Below are 18,800 nucleotides of genomic sequence, written 5' to 3'. Positions count from 1 at the left end.
TCAAGCAGTTCATGAAGGAATGGGGAGGCTTAGTCGAGACCTCATAAAGAAGGAAACATTTCAGCTATCTGGGGGAGGGGGCAGCACCAGCAAAGTCATGGAAGAGCAGGCACCCCCTGTGGACTCTGGGAAGATGGACTCTGAGGAGAGGCTGTCAAGAGATGAGGCAAGGGAGGTGGCTAGGGGTTGGTTGGTGTTCAGTCACGGACTGCAGCACTCCAGGCTTCCCTGCCCTTCACTATGTTCCAGAGCTTGCTCAAATTCATGTCCATTGAATCGATGATGCCATCCAACCATCTCATCCTCTGTTGCCCTCTTCTTCTCCTGCCCTCAATCTTTGAAGGAAGGAAGAGGGGGGAAAAGACCAGTGAGTGGGCTGGGGACCCATTTTGGAAGCTTAAATGATTAAAATCCAACCATCTCATCCTCTGTCATCCCCTTCTCCTCCTGCCCTCAATCTTTCCCAGCATCAGGGTCTTTTCTAACGAGTCAGCTCTTTACATCAGGTGGCCAAAGTACTGGAGCTTCAGCTTTAGCCTCAGTCCTTCCAATGAATATTCAGGACTGATTTTCTTTAGGGTTGACTGCTTTCATCTCCTTGCAATCCAAAGGACTCTGAAGAGTCTTCTCCAACACCACAGTTCAAAAGCATCAATTCTTTGGTGCTCAGCCTTCTTTATGGTCTGTTAGGGGTCCTGGATTGATTCTCTACAGTGGGAAACTGTGAAATGCTGTGACCCACACCTTCCCCACCTCCATCCAATCCCTGCTGTCTTTCCCAGTTGTCCTGAAATATCCCTGATAGCTTCCCTGAGATCTCATCTCCAGGTTCACTCAGCACCAGGACAGGCAGTCTCAGGAGCCAGAAGACAAACCCATTAAAGCAAATTATCGCCTCCCCTCCTGGCCTGAACTCTGGTTCCTTCCTAACAGCTTCTCTTCCTTTCTTTGATACAGAAGCAAAATAGATGCTGGGCAGACCTTCTCTGCCTTCACTAGACATTTTGCTCCACATCCTTTATTCTAGAGTGCCCCTCTCTCATTCTAGGCTGGATCATTGTGATAACAGGGCTCCAATTTCCTGCAGGGAACCCACTCCATATGGTGCTGGTAGGGCTGACTCCCAGCCTCAGACCTCAGCTCTGGCTCCTTGGAGAACCCCAGCCCTGCCCCCACTCACTGACAGGCTTGGAAATAAGCCTGTGCGCCCAGCCACACCCAATCAGAGAATTCCCAAGGCTTTGCTGCTGGCACTCTCAGAAAGCACTCTTTCTTGCTGAGGTGGCTAAGGAGGACGTGGTCTGGGGCTGTGGGCAATGAATCTATCAGCTAGCAACAATCTAAAGAATTGATCCAAACAAATACACAGAGGCAGAAGTGAACACAGGAGGGATACAGAGCCCTGACCACAACATTTAAGTCCCTATGCCTGAAGCAAGCTGCACACTTACACTGCCCAGATATATGAGTAATCTTTTTTTTCCTCTTAAGCCAGTTTGAGCTAGGTTTCTATTATCTGTAACTGAAGGAGTCCTTGACTATACATTTGTTTGTGTATTTAGTTATTTGCTGAACTATTCATGGAGTGCCTGTAGGGAGGCAGTGCGGGCAGAGAGAGGACTAAGTTATGTCTGTCTCAAACAGCCTGAGTTCCAATAGGGAAATGCATAGAAATCACTAAAGTTCAGTACACGGTACTGTTTTAAGATACAGTGAGGACCAGCTGGTGGTACCTTAGAGACATGATAACGTGCTAAAGTGAACCCTGAACACTGACCTGAAGCTCCCCAGGTGGTCAGGGCCAGACAGGAGGTCATGTTTGGATTTTGTTTGTAGGTGATGAGAAAGGGTTTTGAGTAGAGAAGTAACATTGTTGCCACAGGTGGGCCAAACTTTGATTAACTGATACATATGTAATGGTAAACTTGCTGAGGATGTTTGAATTTTAAAGGATGACATTTTAAAAGGGCAGTGGTTTACTCAAGAGCTAATGGTGGCATTTTGGGCATCAGAGAGTTTTTTTTTCTAGATTGTGTCCTCCTGGAGATGCTCAAAATACCCTGCTCCACCTGTGTGTGTGGACCTACTGCTGGTTCTGGATGTAGAATTGAGTCAGGCAGGGGTCAGCAAATTTCTTCTGTGATGGTCCAGATAGTGAACATTTTAGGCTTTGCAGGCCTTCCCATATCTGTCACAATGGCTCAGCTCTGCCTTTACCACAGGAAAGCAGCCAGGGACAGTGTATAAATGAATGAGCTGAGCTGTATTCCAATAGAACTTTATTTATGGACACTGGGAATTGAATTGAGTATAATTTTTAGGAATCACGTGATTTTTTTGGCCAACCATTCTTAGTTTCTAGATGATACAAAAACAAGCAGCAGAAGACTTGGCCCAGGGGCTGGTCAGTATAGACTGGTTTACAGAAACACTAACTCCATTCTCAAACACAGCAGCAGCAAAAATGGAAAACAATTGGGAACGGGTACATTAATTATGGCGCATCTGTATAATGGAATAGCATACAGCCTTTCAAAAGAACCTGTACTAACATGGAAATAAGTCCATGTGGGTCACTGAATAAAGTATATTATATATTGGGAGTTATGTGACCTAATTTCTGTATTAATGCATGGTCCCATGGTCCCAGATCTAGTCACCTACCTCTCTCTCCATCTCCTATATTTCAGTGCAGGCCCTTCCTTCTCTGGCACTGAACCCCCAGGGGCTTGCTCCTAGACCCTCTCCTTAATTCTTTCTACTATTTTTTTTTCCTAGATGATTTCATCCACTCCCATGGCTTTAAATATCATTTATATGCTGACAACTCCCAAATTTACCTCTCCAAGTCCACACCTCTTATCTGAGCTCCAAAATTAAGCCCAACTGTCTCCTAAACATCTCTGTTCCAATGCCTCACAGGCACCTCTCTCTTAACATGTCCCTCTTCAATCTTTTGATTCCTGCCCCAAACCTGTTCCTCCCCAGCCCTTCCCACTTCGTAAAGGCATCATCCTCCACCACCTCTGATCAAGTCAGAACCCTTATTTCTCTTACCCTTACAGTTTATCACCAAGAACAGCCATCCCAAACACCCAAATATATCTCAGGGATCTGCAGACTACAGCCTCAGCCCCAAATTCAGCTCGCCACCAGCTTTTGTTCAGTTCACCAGTTAAGACAGGGTTTACCTTTTTACATGGTTAGAAGATTAAAAGAAGAATTCTTCATAACACATGAAAATCATATGAAATTCAAATTTCAATGTCTGTAAATCAAGTTTCATCAGCACACAGCCACCCTCCATTCATTTACACGTTATCTCTGACTGCTTTTCCATCACAGCGGTAGAACTGAGTAGTTGTAATAATCACAAAGCCTAAACAATTTACTTTCTGATCCTTTAGAGAAAAAGCTTGTCAACCCAATGTATTTCTACTCTCTCTATTCCCCTCTACCTTGGCTTCTCTCTCTGGTCTGCCACGCTGCCATCATCTCTTGCCTGCATGGCTACAAAATGTACCTCTCCACTTTCTCTCTTGTCCCCCAACCCAGCTCTATACTCTCATCTAGACTTCTTCACAGCAACCAGGAAAACAGCTATAAAAACAAAAGGGCACCACATCATCACTTTCAATATCTAATTAGCCTACAGGGCCTTGCCTGGTTCAGCCCTGCCCACCTCCCCATTCTCCCCTCATCAGAGCTCTTACAAGACCCTGTTCCCTTCCTCACAGGGTCTCTGCAAGCACAGTTCCTTCTTCCTGGATGACATCCTGAGGTTCACCTTGGCAGAAAAGCTGGGTTGGGGGTCTGCCACTCTATCGATGTCCCTGCTATGCATTGCTGTTTACCATGTGTCACACTGAGACCTCCCGGAGCAGGAACCATGTCTGCTTTATTTGTTAGATCCTTTATACTATTGGATCCTTAATTCTAGCTAAGGTGTGGCACATAATGAGTGTTCAAAGCACTGCTCAATGAATGAATGAATGCCTGTGGGTTTAGATAGAGAGAGAGATGGATGGATGAATGTTTGTATAGAAAAAGGGTCTGGAAGCATGATAGTGAACCCAACCATGGAGCATGGGGATGAAGGTAAGCATCTACTTCCACCTTCTAGTTACTCTGATACACTTCTGCTGCTTTGACAACAAGCATCTAATTCTTTTGTTCATTAACAAGTGAAAAAGGAAAACAGCAACATCGAAGATTTATGTTTAAGTGGGCTTTAGACCAGGCTCTCTCACTCACTTGCTCCACCCCATTGCTTCTCAGGGTCTTCATCTCCCTAACCCTCAGAGGAAGGTTCTGGCCCCCTTCCTGTGCTATGGCCACCACCACATGCTGGGCTGGTGTAGCACAAGAAGCCTGATGGACAGAGTGAGCCCTGGCATTTTAGAAGATGTCTCTGGAGTTGGAGACACAGCTTCAAATCCAGACTCGGCCACTTCCTAGACATGTGACTCTGGGAAAACATCCTCTCTGAGCCTCAGCTGGCTCATGTGTGAAACAGGAATCTAAACTCTGCCTTCATAAGATGATTATGGGATTCCACTGAGAAAAATTATCTAAAAAAACCTGACCTAATATTAATAGTATAGGTGTTCCACAACTGGGTGGGAGCCTGCAGAAAGAGTTTAGGGGATCTCCAGATTTGCCTAGGAACCCTAGGCAGGGTTTTTCCTGATAATGAGTTAGTTTGGGCCTTTTGTGTTCAAGGCTGTCCGCCGGGCACTGCTCCCCAGCCCCGTGATCCTACCCAAGAGAAGAAATCAATTCTTCCTCTCAAAGTGATTTCTGTGTGAGTCAAAACAGCAGTGTGTCATCAGCGCCAGCCCAGCAGAGTGGGGCCAAGGTTTTCTTGGCATCTGCGATCTGCTTCCCTTATGGATTTAGGAAGAACAAGGAAGAGGAAAAACAGGACAGAGCAGAGCCCCCAGCTTCCCCAAGCCAGACCATCCCCATCGAGGCCCCCTCTCCACACTGAAGTCAAGGCATGAGACCCGGAGGAGGCGAATCCAGAGAGAAGGAAGACGGCTCAGTGGGTTCAAGAATATGGTGACTTTTGCCACAACAGCTGGCCTCCTTCTCACACCCTCTTCTGGCTAAGGAGCCACCACAAAATGAGTCTGCGTCTTCCAGAGTTCAACAGCCACTTGACAAGGCAGCGTGACACCAACTCAGAACTGGAAGTGTGTGCAGAGGCTACACACACACACACACACACACACCCCCCATCAGAAACACGGAACCTTGAGAAAAGGTGACGGCTGCACTTAGCTCAGAAGAGGTCTGGCCAGAAGGCAGGAGTTGAAGGAGAGTAGAGAGAGGACGGGAAGGCATGAGACAACATAAGACCAAGTTGGAGGGCGGATCCCAGGTCCTGTTCTGGCAGGCCCGTGCCACACACATCTGCATTCACTCAACCTCTGCTGAGTCCTGCTGAGTGCCCACCCAGATGTGTCTGGAAATTTCATCCCTCCCAGAAACCTTTCTAGACTTCACTCATGGAAGGGCCCACTTACTCCAGATGTGTTCTACCAAACACCCCCTGCCCTGACAGTCTTCAGGTTTCTACCCTGAAATAGGTTTGCCCTGGCAGAACAATGCTACAGACCCCTCTCCACCTAAGCACCAGCCCCTCTGGATCTCCAGGGGTTCCTCCTCCGGAGTATAGCAGGCTCCACCTAGCTTCAGAGCTGGAAGGCCTCTTGGAGCACCTGTTCAGTGCCCACTTCCATGCCCACCATACAGAGGGGAGTCTGAGCCTAGGGAACAGGGTGCAGACTGCCGAGGGGCCCATGCTCAGTCATCAGTCACATCAGAGGTGACTAAGAGCCAGCTTACAGGTGCCCCTGGGCCTCAATTCCTCACCTGTTAAACATCATCGGGCGCTCTTGCCTGCCTCACCATACAGCTGAGACTCAGGTTCATCAGGCAAGCCTAGGTTCAGACTCTGACTCCAAAGGCCGGCTAGACACATGATTAAGTATAAATGACTTCACCTCTTTGAGATTTGATTCTATCTCATTAAAAAGGGGGAAACAATGCCTACCCCACAGAGCTGCTGTAAGGATAAAATAAGAGGACATACAGAAAGGATTTAAAGCACACAAACAGTGGTTACGGATCATGACTACTTCTGTTATTGCCATGCGCATGGGGAGAAGGCCTCCTGAATCCTCTGCACTGAGCCTCCTCTGTCAGGCTATATGTACAGATCCCTAGGAACATTATTCTTTCTCTGACCCCCTCTGCACCTAGGACTCCACTAGCACCCCAGCTCCAAAGCAGCAAATCACAATTCGGCTCCATCTCTGTGTCTGGCTCATCCCTGTTGATCCTCTCCCCCTTCCTCCTGCAGGACACAGACCCCATGCTGCTACAACCCCTTTGTACAAGGCCTCCACACATTTCAGTATCTCTCCCATGGGAGGTCTAGTTCCTGGGGAGCCTACATTGACTTTAGGTTACCTGGAAGTCCTGCCTCCCAGAAGTAGTATCTCTCCCCGCTCCGAGGCTCCCCCCAAAAATGTTTCTCAATCCCCACTCCCAGCAGTTCCCTCCAACATTCCCTCCCTAAGTCTTGGGAAGACCAAAGGCCCAAAGGCATTAGGGGTGTGGAGGAAGCATCCATTCTTGGGAGAATGGGGGCAGCTGGCTGGAAGCACTGGTCAGAAGTGAGAGGGACTCCTGGAAGGCACTAGTGTGCTGAGGACCAGGCCTCTGGAACAGTAAGAACTCTTAACAGTGGTTCCAGCTGGGCTGCAAGGACACCCAGGTCAGGTCTGCCGTCTCCCCAGTTCCCCAGATGAATCCTCTCTGCCTTGCACACCTTACTAGGGGCCCTTAGCACATCTTACCAGGTTCCAACTAAGTCTGCCTCCAGAGTGGCAGAAAGAGCCAGCTCCTGGAGGAGACAGCAACCCAGCCTCAGCATTTGCCAGCTGCATGTTTTTGGGCATGTGATTTCCCTTTTCCGGGCCTCAGTTTACCCATATGTACAATGGAGCTAATGATTCCCTATCTCACAGGACAGCTATGATGATGAAATGGGACAATTTCTATTAAGCATCCAGCACAGCCCCACCCCCCAAAACCTGAACACCCACTGCTCCTATCTGGAACCTCATCCCGCAGGGGTGGCAGAACTGGGGGTGGCAGGCGAAAGTTACATAAAGCACATGTGGCCCTCTCTCAGATGTGTGATCCATTCTGGCCAACAAGACCAAAGGAAATTTCTCCAAGATCACCAGTTCCCACCCTCTGGCCCTCCTTTAGGCCCTGACTTTGCCTTCCCTCTTTTGCTGGCGGACCTCCCTGTCATTCCTGCCCTAGGGGTGTGGGAAATGGACAGCAGTGGAAGTGGCCACCCACTCAAAGGATAAGCTCATGGGCAGTGACATCATCCTGCCTGCCCTTCTTCCTCCTCCCCTGACCCCATGACTCACAGCCACCGCGCAGGCCCTGTGTGGTGGTCATCTCAGAGGTCGCTTGGACTTGGGTCATTTTTCCTCACATAGCACAAATCCAACCAAGCAGTGGCAAGCAACAGGCCAGACACTTGTTCGCCAATACTTTCTGAGTGCTGTGGCATCCCAGCTTCTGGCTCTGTGATCATACTCAGTCTCTGATCCTGAACAGTACTGCTCAGCTCAGCATCAAACCCAAATCCGACACCAAAGAATAAAGACTGATGACTCCAGAGCAGGTTAAAGTTTAAGGATAGAGGCATTGCCACAGGACCGTTCAAAAATCAACTTCAGCAGAGTAAGGACACAGCCTCCACAGAAGGGACAACACTTCTACCACTGTCCTTTCCACAGACATTCCAGCTCCTTTCCCAGCTATCAGGTATCTGAGCATCTCAGTCAGCCAGGCAACCTGCTTCCATCAGGTGCCTCAGCAGAGGTGCAGAGGGCCAAGGACAGGAAGGAAAATCGGTCTTCAATTCCCAAAACCTGTTCTCATCCTCAGTCCTGTTTTAATGTAGGGTTCCCATCTCTTGGGCTTTCCTGGTAGCTCAGTCGGTAAAAAATCTGCCTGTAGTGCAGGAGACCCAGGTTTAATCTCTGGGTCAGGAAGATTCCCTGGAGAAGGAAATGGCAAATCATTCTAGTATCCTTGCCTGGAAAATCCCATGGACAGAGGAGCCTGGTGGGCTGCAGTCCATGGGTTTGCAAAGTCGGGCACAACTGAGTGACTATCACTCCCATCTCTAACAAGCTGGATGGTCCGATTTCTTGCAACACAGGAGTCTGGAATACATTGGAAAGCTCACTGAAAGCAGGCAGGAGAAACCACCAGTGATGTCACTGAAGAGAGAAAAGAACTCCAAGATCAGTCAGGGGACCAATATAAGCATCTCTGAAGCCACTTAATGCAGCTCTCACTCCTCTGTGAGTCCCCTTAGTGCAAAAATGGATATTCACAGCGCTGATCTGAGGTCATGAAGGAAAATGTCGCTGACATCAGGAGGTCAGACTGTGACATGCATAAACAGGGCAGAAAGATTTCCATGATCAATTATTAATATAAGTATTCACTTTTAATCTCAGGAACTCTAGATATCAGAAAAATACAGTCACCCAAACTATTCCCATTTCCAAAAGAGCTGGAAATATAAGCCACCACTCATACCCACTGCCTCAGAGCTCTGCCACTCAGATCAGACTAACCAACTGGACATGTTTAGAGTTCAATTTCAAGTTTAGACTTCAGTTTCCCTCACTCTCCAAAAGCACCCACCTGTGTGCAGACCCCCAAATTACAGGAAGGCTGCACAGCCTCAGATTTCCTAGGAACTTCTGGAGGCAAGAGGGAGTCAGAGAAGAGGCTGAACTAAATAAAGAACTCTCTTAAAAAAGAACAGCTCCATTACTTTCTAATATAGAAGCAAATTGCTAAAGACAGGCATGTAAGAAAAAGACCTAGGGCCTTCATTTAATGATGAAATCAGACTCATTTATAATTATCTACATCCAATTTGAACCTAAGTAGTTTTTCTCAATTAAGTCAAACAAACCCTCTCAACTCTCCAATGGGTCTTGCTTTCCTATTTGCTTAATGTTTTCCTCAATGATAGATCCCATATCTGAGTCATCCATCACGCATTTCTCATTAGGCTAGGTTTGGCTTAGAAATAAATCCCCTTTCTGGCAGTTCACTGCCTTAGGCCCCCGAACCTGCCAATTCGCTAGCTAAGCAGCAACGGAGGACTTGGGCCTCCACCCTGGGTCCCCACCTTCCCTCCACCACATCTTCCACCTCCTCTCCTCCCACCCCACCCCTCATCTCCCTGAGATTTCCCAAGCCCCCAGATGCCCCATCCCGGCTCCCTGTGTTCTGCCCCCTACCCACACACCTATTCATCCCTTCACCCAGGCCAGCCATCCCTGTCTGTCCTTCTCTGAATCTGTCTCCCTCATGTCCACTGCTACCCACGGAAGTCTCCAATCGCCCACTCCATTTCTCTGGGCCAAGCAGAATGGGGCCCCCCTCCCCTATCCAACCCTTGGCCCTCCTCTCCCTGGCAGCTCCCCCTTCTCAGAGCTGGTGGTTAGGTCACGTTGTTTTCCTCTGCAGGGCCCCGGGAGACTCCGCTTCACTCCTAGCTCCAGATAGTGGCTTTCCAGATAGTGAAGCTTTCCAGAATCATCAACACAATGACAGATCTGCCTCGGTTCCCCTGCACACCCAGGGCCTCCGCGGTCACCCTGGGCGGCCACCCGCCCAGACTCCCCCTCGAACGGATTCCCGGGTGAGGGCAGGTCCCACAGTGCTCAGGCCCCGCCGGCCAGGGGAAGGGGAGGCAGGGCTGGGGGCGGGATTGGATTCTGGCAGCCCCAGCCGCCTCCGGGCCCCAGATCTGGGGTCCAACGTGCTCCCGGCGCCGCGGCCAGCCCCGGCAGGGGGAGAGGGCTGGGGCGGGGGCGCCCTGCGAGGGAGGGGGCTCACCGCCCTCCCCAGCAGTCCTGCAGCAGGCCCGCTGCCCGGCGGCCGGGGGCCGGGCTCGGCCGCAGACAAAGGCCGCCCCGACCAGCGCCGGGCCCGCCACGCAAGCACTCACCGCGCCGCGCCGACTCCCGGGACTCGGGGACGCGGCGGAGCGCTGCCGAGTTGCAGCCGCCGCCGCCGCGAGGCCGGGCCCGAATGGGGGCCGGGGGCGGCCTCGGGAGTCCGAGGGGCGGGGCGGGCTGGAGGAAGCCGCGGGCCCGGAAAGGCGGCCCGGGTGCGCCCCAGAGGCCGGATTGGCCCCGCGGCCGCGGTTTAGGGCCGAGGCCGGAGCCAGCCCGCTGGGCAGGGCACCGGCGGGGACCCGCCCCTGCCCTGGGTGCAGACCCACGCGGGCGCGCTGGTAAAGGGCTGCTAGTCTGATCCCCGCCCATCCCCCACCGTGACCCACCCTCCCAAGATCCGGAGTTTATTTTCTGCTAGGGGGATAGCTGGAAGGTCATCGACCACCCTGGGTCCTGCTCCAGGCCGCTGGCTGCAGAGCCAGAGCTCGGATCTGGCTGGCTGACTCCGCAGTCCAGTCCTCTCCTCTGGCACCAGACTGGTACCGCGGCCTGGAAAGGGTTAATTCGACTGTGAAGCATTAAGAGCGGCAGGCAGCTCTCTATAAATACAGTGTGTCGTGGGCGCCTGAGCCAACCGCAGGGTAATTTCCACTGAGCTGGTTTTCCTTTTTTCCTTCCACCCACGGCCACCACGCTGGCCCTGCCCCCAGCCCCATGCCAGGCTAGTGGCCACCCCAGGCTCCCAAAGGTGGGACAGCTCTGACCGCCCCCCACCCTGATCTGGAGCTCTGTCTTTCTAGGACTCAACTCCAGCCTGGAGGAGATGGGGCTGGGTCAGGCTTGGATCTCCAGCCTGCAGGGTGATAGGGGGTCAAGCCTTTGCCTTGGCACATCCCATCCCTGCACCTGTTCTCTGACCTGTTCTCCATCAGTTACAGACAGTAATAGCTAAGGTGCAGTAGACTTCTGTGCAGAGAGGAGGCTAGGAGTTTTCCATGCTGGGCCTGTTTAGATCCTCAAAGCACCTGGACCAGGAAGATAATATTATCCCTGTTTTACAGGTGGGAAAATTGAGCCTCAGAGAGATAAAAGGACTCCTATGCTGTCAGACTTTATTTTGGGGGGGCTCCAAAATCACTGCAGATGGTGATTGTAGCCATGAAATTAAAAGACGCTTACTCCTTGGAAGGAAAGTTATGACCAACATAAATAGCATGTTAAAAAGCGGAGACATTACTTTGCCAACAAAGGTCCATCTAGTCAAGGCTATGGTTTTTCCAGTGGTCATGTATGGATGTGAGAGTTGGATGGTGAAGAAAGCTGAGCACCGAAGAATTGATGCTTTTGAACTGTGATGTTGGAGAAGAAGGGACTCTTGAGAGTCCCTTGGACACAAGGAGATCCAACCAGTCCATCCTAAAGGAGATCAGTCCTCAATATTCATTGGAATGACTGATGTTGAAGCTGAAACTCCAATACTTTGGCCACCTCATGTGAAGAGTTGACTCAGTGGAAAAGACCCTGATGCTGGGAGGGATTGGGGGCAGGAGAAGGGGACAACAGAGGCTGAGATGGTTGGATGGAATCACCGACTTGATGGACATGAATTTGAGTAAACTCCGGGAGTTGGTGATGGACAGGGAAGCCTGGCGTGCTGCGATTCATGGGGTCGCAAAGAGTCGGACACGACTGAGCGATTGAACTGAACTGATGTTGTATTGCAGCTAGGTCCACCACCAAGTGGCAGCAGCAAGATGGGAGAGGGTTTCGGAAATGTGTTTGAATATATGTGCATCTCTGTCAGCCACTGTTTTAAGCACTTTACCGCTTTATCTCATTTCATCTTCACAACTCAGTGCTATGCTTAGTCACTCAGTCATGTCCAACTCTTTGTGACCCCAGGGACTGTAACCTGCCAGACTCCTCTGTTCATGGGATTCTCCAGGCAAGAGTAATGGAGTGGGTTGTCATGCCCTCCTCCAGGGGATCTTCCCAACCCAGGAATCAAACCCAGATCTCCAGCATTACAGTAGATCTTTACCATCTGAGCCACCAGGAAAGCCCACAACTCAGTGAGGTAAATGCTATCATTAATATCATCCTCATGTTCACAGGTATGGAAATTAAGGCACAAGGAGAGAGGAATCTTAAGGATATCCAAGCATAAGTGGAGGAACTAAGATTTTTCCCCCTTGAATTTAAGTGCTGAATTCAAACTTAATTGTAGTGTGTGTGTGTGTGTGTGTGTGTATGAGTGATGCATGGGTGTGTGTATTTGTGAACATCTGTAACTCTGCACCTAATTGCACATGTGATCTGAAAGTAAGTTTCATAGTGGCTGTGTCTGCATTGGTGTCTGTGTAACTGCTCCTAGGGATGGGGCAGAGATTGGGGGATCAAGGACCAGGTCTTTCTGGTCCAGAGTGCTTGAAGGTCATCAGCTTCCCCCTCCCTGCTCCTTCCTACCCTGTCAGGTCCTGTCTAGCCTGGGCCTGACTTCATGATTCTCAAGATGAGTAGCCCTTACTAGGCCCCAAAATCTAGGGGAGAAGCATCCCATGGAGAGGTGCCCCTGAGCTGCGAGATCCAGGAGCCCTGCAGCAGGACTTAGAACTGGTCTGGAGGAATTCGCTGTCTGTACTTACCCCAGGAGTCAGCCCTGTGCTTTATGCCCCAAGGTGGTAACACAGGTCCTGTCCCAGAGGACTTATAGTCTGGCAGGGAAGGCACGACTTAGCTGTGATGGACAGTGAAGGAACAGCACAGAGCAGTTTACACTTGGTAGGGGTTGGTGGGGAGACTTTAATTGTTGCTGGAGAGAATAGCTCAGGAGGGACGGAAACAAGTACTGACTGACATTCCCGAAGCAGTGCCTTAAGAGGGTGTTGACTTCCCCCAGAAAGGGCAAACACTGTGGGCAGGGGACAGGCGGAGTGTCTGTAGGACAGGCTCAGCTGTGACTTGGACACTTGCTCCTGGACATAAACACCTAGACCATCCCAGCACAGAGGACTCTCCTCAGGTCATGGAATGTTTGTTCTGTGCCTAGTTAAAAATAATCCTTTCTCAGACTCCCTTGCAGCTAGAGGTGGTCACATGATCTAAGATGGCCAATGAGATGAAAGTGAAACTCACTGGTTGGAGCTTCAGGGAAAGCCCTTTGTTAAAGGGCTGAGACTATGGAAGACAGTATGGTGGTTCCTCAAAAAACTAAAGATATAATTACCATAGAATCCAACATTTTAAATCTGGGTATATATTCATAAAGAATTGAAATTAGGGTCTCAGAGATATTTGCATCCCCATGATCATAGCAGCGTTATTCACAATAGCCAAAGGGTGGAAGCAATGCAAGTGTCCTTTGATGGATAAATGGATAAATAAAATGTGGTAATGTGTATTTAGTGAAAGTTGCTCTTTCACTAAATTAAAGTGAAAATCACAAAGAGCTGTGTTCAATTCTTTGGGACCCCATAGATTGTAGCCTGCCAGGCTGCTCTGTCCATGGAATTCTCAAGACCAGAATACTGGAATGGGTAGCCGTTCCCTTCATCCAGGGGATCATTCCAACCCAGGGATCAAACCAAGGTCTCCTGCATTGCAGGTAGATTCTTTACCAGCTGAGCTACCAGGGAAGCCTGGTAATGTGTATAATGGAATATTATTCAGCCTGAAAAAAGGAAGGAAATTCTGACATATGATACAACATGGATGAACCTTGAGGATATTGTGCTAAGTGAAAAAGTCCAGTCACAGAAAGACAAATATTGTATAAATCTGCTTATATGAGGTACTAATGTGGTCCAATTCATAGAAACAAAGCAGAATGGTGGTTACCAGAGACTGGGAAAGGGAGAATGGGGAGTTATTGTTTAATGGGTACAGAGTTTCAGTTTTTCAAGACAAAAAAAGACTGGAGATTTTAAAAAATATTTATTTATTTAACTATATCAGATCTTAGTTGCAGGATGCAGGATCTTTAGTTATAGCATTTGAACTCTTAGTTGCTGCATATGGGATCTAGTTCCCTGACCAGGGATCAAACTCTGACCCTCTGCATTGGGAGTGGAGAGTCTTAGCCACAGGACCACCAGGGAAGTTCCAAGACTGGAGATTGACTACACAACAATGTGAATGTACTGACTACTGAACTATACACGGAAAAGTGACTAAGATAATTTTTATGTATATTTTTCCATAATTAAAAAAATAGAAAAGAACAGTTTTAGCTGGCATGAACCTTGCCTTTTGCCTTTATTATTCTTCTTTCTCTCCTGTGCCTGAAATGCAGACACAACACCAAACAGTAAAGCAACCATCTTGCAACTATGCAGACAGAAGCTAAGTAAGGGAGGCACAGGAGAAAGGCAGAAGGAACCTGGCTCCTGAAGGCATTGCAGAGCAGCCACCCTGACCCCAGATTGCTCCAGTGCTTGGCCTGGTCCTCGAGTTGCCACTGCTTACTCAGCACTGATGAGGGAAGAATGGTCAGTCAGTTCAGTTCAGTCACGCCTGACTCTTTGCGACTCCATGGACTGCAGCACGCCAGGCTTCCCTGTCCATCACCAGCTCCAGGAGTTTACGCAAACTCATGTCATTGAGTCAGTGATGCCATCCAACCATCTCATCCTCTGTCATCCCCTTCTCCTCCCACCTTCAATCTTTCCCAGTAACAGGGTCTTTTCCAAGGAGTCAGTTCTTTGCATCAAGTGACCAAAGTATTGGAGTTTCAACTTCAGTATTTGTCCTTCCAATGAATTTTCAGGACTGATTTCCTTTAGGATTGACTGGTTGGATCTCCTTGCAGTCCAAGGGAATCTCAGGAGTCTTCTCCAACACCTTAGTTCAAAATCATCAATTCTTTAGCACTCAGCTTTCTTTATAGTCCAACTCTCACATCCATACATGACTACTGGAAAAACCATAGCTTTGACTAGATGGACCTTTGTTGGCAAAGTAATGTCTCTGTTTTTTAATATGCTGTCTAGGTTGGTCATAACTTTTCTTCCAAGGAGTAAGCATCTTTTAATTTCATGGCTGCAGTCACTATCTGCAGTCATTTTGGAGTTGAAAAAAAAAATTGTCTGTCACTGTTTCCATTGTTTCCCCGTCTATTTGCCATGAAGTGATGTGACCGAATGCTATGATCTTAGTTTTCTGAATCTTGAGCTTTAAGTCAACTTTTTCACTTTCCTCTTTCACTTTCATCAAGAGGCTCTTTAGTTCTTCTTTGCTTTCTGCCATAAAGGTGGTGTCATCTGCAAATCTGAAGTTATTGATATTTCTCTTGACAATCTTGATTCCAGCTTGTGCTTCATCCAGCCCGGCATTTCTCATGATATATTCTGCATATAAGTTAAATAAGCAGGGTGACAATATACAGCCTTGACATACTCATTTCCTGATTTGGAACCAGTCTGTTTTTCCATGTCCAATTCTAACTGTTGCTTTTTGACCTGCATACAGATTTCTCAGGAGGTAGGTCAGGTGGTCTGGTATTCCCATCTCTTGAAGAATTTTCCACAGTTTTTGTGATCCACACAGTCAAAGGATTTAACATAGTCAAGAAAGCAGAAGTAGATATTTTTCTGGAACTCCCTTGCTTTTTCAGTGATCCAACAGATGTTGGCAATCTGATCTCTGGTTCCTATGCCTTTTCTAAATCCAGCTTGAACATCTGCAAGTTCATGGTTCACATACTGTTGAAGCCTGGCTTGAAGAATTTTGAGCATTACTTTACTAACATATGAGATGACTGCAATCGGGCAGTAGTTTGAACATTCTTTGGCATTGCCTTTCTTAGGGATTGGAATGAAAACTGACCTTTTCCAGTCCTGTGGCCATTGCTGAGTTTTCCAAATTTGCTGTCATATTGAGTGCAGCACTTTCACGGTATCGTCTTTTAGGATTTGAAATAGCTCAACTGGAATTCCATCACCTCCACTACCTTTGGTCATAGTGATGCTTCCTAAGGCCCACTTGACTTCTCCTTCCAGGATGTCTGGTTCTAGGTGAGTGATCACACCATTGTGATTATCTGGGTCATGAAGATCTTTTTAGTATAGTTCTTCTGTGTATGCTTGCCACCTCTTCTTAATATCTTCTGCTTCTGTTAGGTCCATATTATTTCTGTCCTTTCTTGAGCCCATCTTTGCATGAAATGTTCCTTTGGTATCTCTAATTTTCTTGAGGAGATCTCTAGTCTTTCTCATTCTATTGTTGTCCTCTATTTCTTTGATTGATCACTGAGGAAGGCTTTCTTATCTCTCCTTGCTATTCTTTGGAACTCTGCACTCAAATGGTATATCTTTCCTTTTCTCCTTTGCCTTTTGTTTCTCTTCTTTTCTCAGCTGTCTGTAAGGCCTCCTCAGACAACCATTTTGCCTTTTTGCATTTCTTTTTTTTTTTAATTATAGTTTTACTTTATTTACTTAACTCCCCTGAGATTTAACATGCTCATCTATGAAATATCGTAAGGACACTTACATCGCAAGGTTGACACTTGTATATCATAGACACCTGTAAATTTAAACAGTTTGACAAAGGCAAGGAATTGTGTCCCCCCAGAGAAAAGGCTGGAAGCATATCTCCAGGGAGTTCCCAGTGCCTTGCTCAGAGAGGGCTGTGTTCAGAGCCTTGCACATCTCCAGAAGTCTCAAAACAGTTGGTATGTAAAATAAAGTAACACATCCGACTTTACATTTCTGCATATGCCACAGAAGTTCTCACCTTGTTTTTGTTTTGTGGAATAAGAATTCAGTTCTATTTCCTGTAGTTTTCTCTAGCTGCTTATCTCTTCTAGAGCTTACCTGTCTCAATCTGTTCTCAGAGCTTCTGCAGGACACAGCACCTAACTCTATCAGGACTCTGTCACCTAACCCAAGCCTTTCCACCTTACCAGGGTCCACAGAGTTAGCCTTTCTCTTAGTCTTGCTGCAACTTACTCAGCTTATGTCATCCACCTGTGGACTTATTTCTCATCAGCAAATACATAAATATAATAGATATTTGTTCAAAGTTGTTGATTAGCTCATCTGATAGATTAATTTGTTTTTAGTAGATTTTAAGGGTATTATGCCTCCCAGATAATACAAATTGTAATGGTTTTACTTAATAATAATAACACCGACTGGTACCGTTAAGAGTGTGTTTGTGTGTGTGTGTGTGTGTTTGTGAAAATTGCTCAGTCAAGTCTGACTCTTTGTGACCCCATGGACCGTAGCCCGCCAGGCTCCTCTGTCCATGGCATTCTCCAGGCAAGAACACTGGAGTGGGCTGCCATTCCCTTCTCCAGGGGACCCCTCCCAACCCAGGGATAGAACCCAGGTCTCCCACACTGCAGGCAGACTCCTTACCATCTGAGCCTCCAGGGAAGCCCTGTACCCTTAAAACATACTGCTGCTGCTGCTGCTGCCAAGTCGCTTCAGTCATGTTCGACTCTGTGCGACCCCATAGACGGCAGCCCACCAGGCTCCCCTGTCCCTGGGATTCTCCAGGCAAGAACACTGGAGTGGGTTGCCATTTCCTTCTCCTGCATTTCTTTTTCTTGAGGATGGTTTTCATCACTACCTCCTGTACAATGTCAGAACCTCCATCCATAGTTCTTCAGGCACTCTGTCTCTCAGATCTAATCCTCAAATCTATTTGTCACTTCCACTGTATAATTGTAAGGGATTTGATTTAGGTAATGCCTGAATGGTTCAGTGGTTTTCCCTACTTTCTTCAATTTAAGTCTGAATTTGGCAAGAAGGAGTTCATGATCTGAGCCACAGTCAGCTCCTGGTCTTGTTTTTGCTGACTGTATAGAGCTTCTCCATCTTTGGCTGCAAAGAATATAATCACACCAGAAAATTACTAGAGCTAATCAATGAATATAGTAAAGTTGCAGGATATAAAATTAACACACAGAAATCCCTTGCATTCCTATATACTAACAATGAGAAAACAGAAAGAGGAATTAAGGAAACAATACCATTCACCATTGCAACAAAACAAATAAAATACTTAGGAGTATACCTACCTAAAGAAACAAAAGACCTATACATAGAAAACTATAAAACACTGATGAAAGAAATCAAAGAGGACACAAATAGATGGAGAAATATACCGTATTCACGGATTGGAAGAATCAATATAGTGAAAGTGAGTATACTACTCAAAGCAATCTATAGATTCAATGCAATCCCTATCAAACTACCAACGGTATTCTTCACAGAACTAGAACAAATAATTTCACAATTTGTATGGAAATACAAAAAACCTCGAATAGCCAAAGCAATCTTGAGAAAGAATAATGGAACTAGAGGAATCAACCTGCCTGACTTCAGGCTCTACTACAAAGCCACAGTCAAGACAGTGTGGTACTGGCACAAAGACAGAAATATAGATCAATGGAACAAAATAGAAAGCCCAGAGATAAAGCCACGTACCTACAGACACCTTATTTTTGACAAAGGAGGCAAGGATATACAATGGAAAAAAGACAACCTCTTTAACAAGTGGTGCTGGGAAAACTCGTCAACCACTTGTAAAAGGATGAAACTAGAACACTTTCTAACACCATACACAAAAATAAACTCAAAATGGATTAAAGATCTAAATGTAAGACCAGAAACTATAAAACTCCTAGAGGAGAACATAGGCAAAACACTCTCTGACATAAATCACAGCAGGATCCTCTATGACCCACCTCCCAGAATATTGGAAATAAAAGCAAAAATAAACAAATGGGACCTAGTTAAAATTAAAAGCTTCTGCACAACAAAGGAAACTATAAGC

General features: G+C 47.4%; 1 protein-coding gene across 2 annotated transcripts in view; it reads right to left on the bottom strand.

Annotated features, from left to right (window-relative positions):
- CD276 (CD276 molecule) overlaps positions 1 to 18,800 on the bottom strand; it is an 86,649-nt gene that overhangs the window by 22,408 nt on the left and 45,441 nt on the right. The window contains exon 1 of one of the 2 annotated variants that reach the window (XM_070468810.1): positions 10,073 to 10,417. The exons of the other annotated variant lie outside the window; for it this stretch is intronic. The gene's annotated coding sequence lies outside the window, so the exon portion shown is untranslated. Of the gene's footprint in view, positions 1 to 10,072; positions 10,418 to 18,800 lie in introns of those variants that run through there. 2 annotated transcript variants of the gene reach the window in all.

The sequence above is a fragment of the Odocoileus virginianus genome, chromosome 6 (assembly GCF_023699985.2).
Source record: "Odocoileus virginianus isolate 20LAN1187 ecotype Illinois chromosome 6, Ovbor_1.2, whole genome shotgun sequence".
Taxonomy (NCBI): domain Eukaryota; kingdom Metazoa; phylum Chordata; class Mammalia; order Artiodactyla; family Cervidae; genus Odocoileus; species Odocoileus virginianus.
This window is presented reverse-complemented; position numbering and strand designations above follow the sequence as displayed.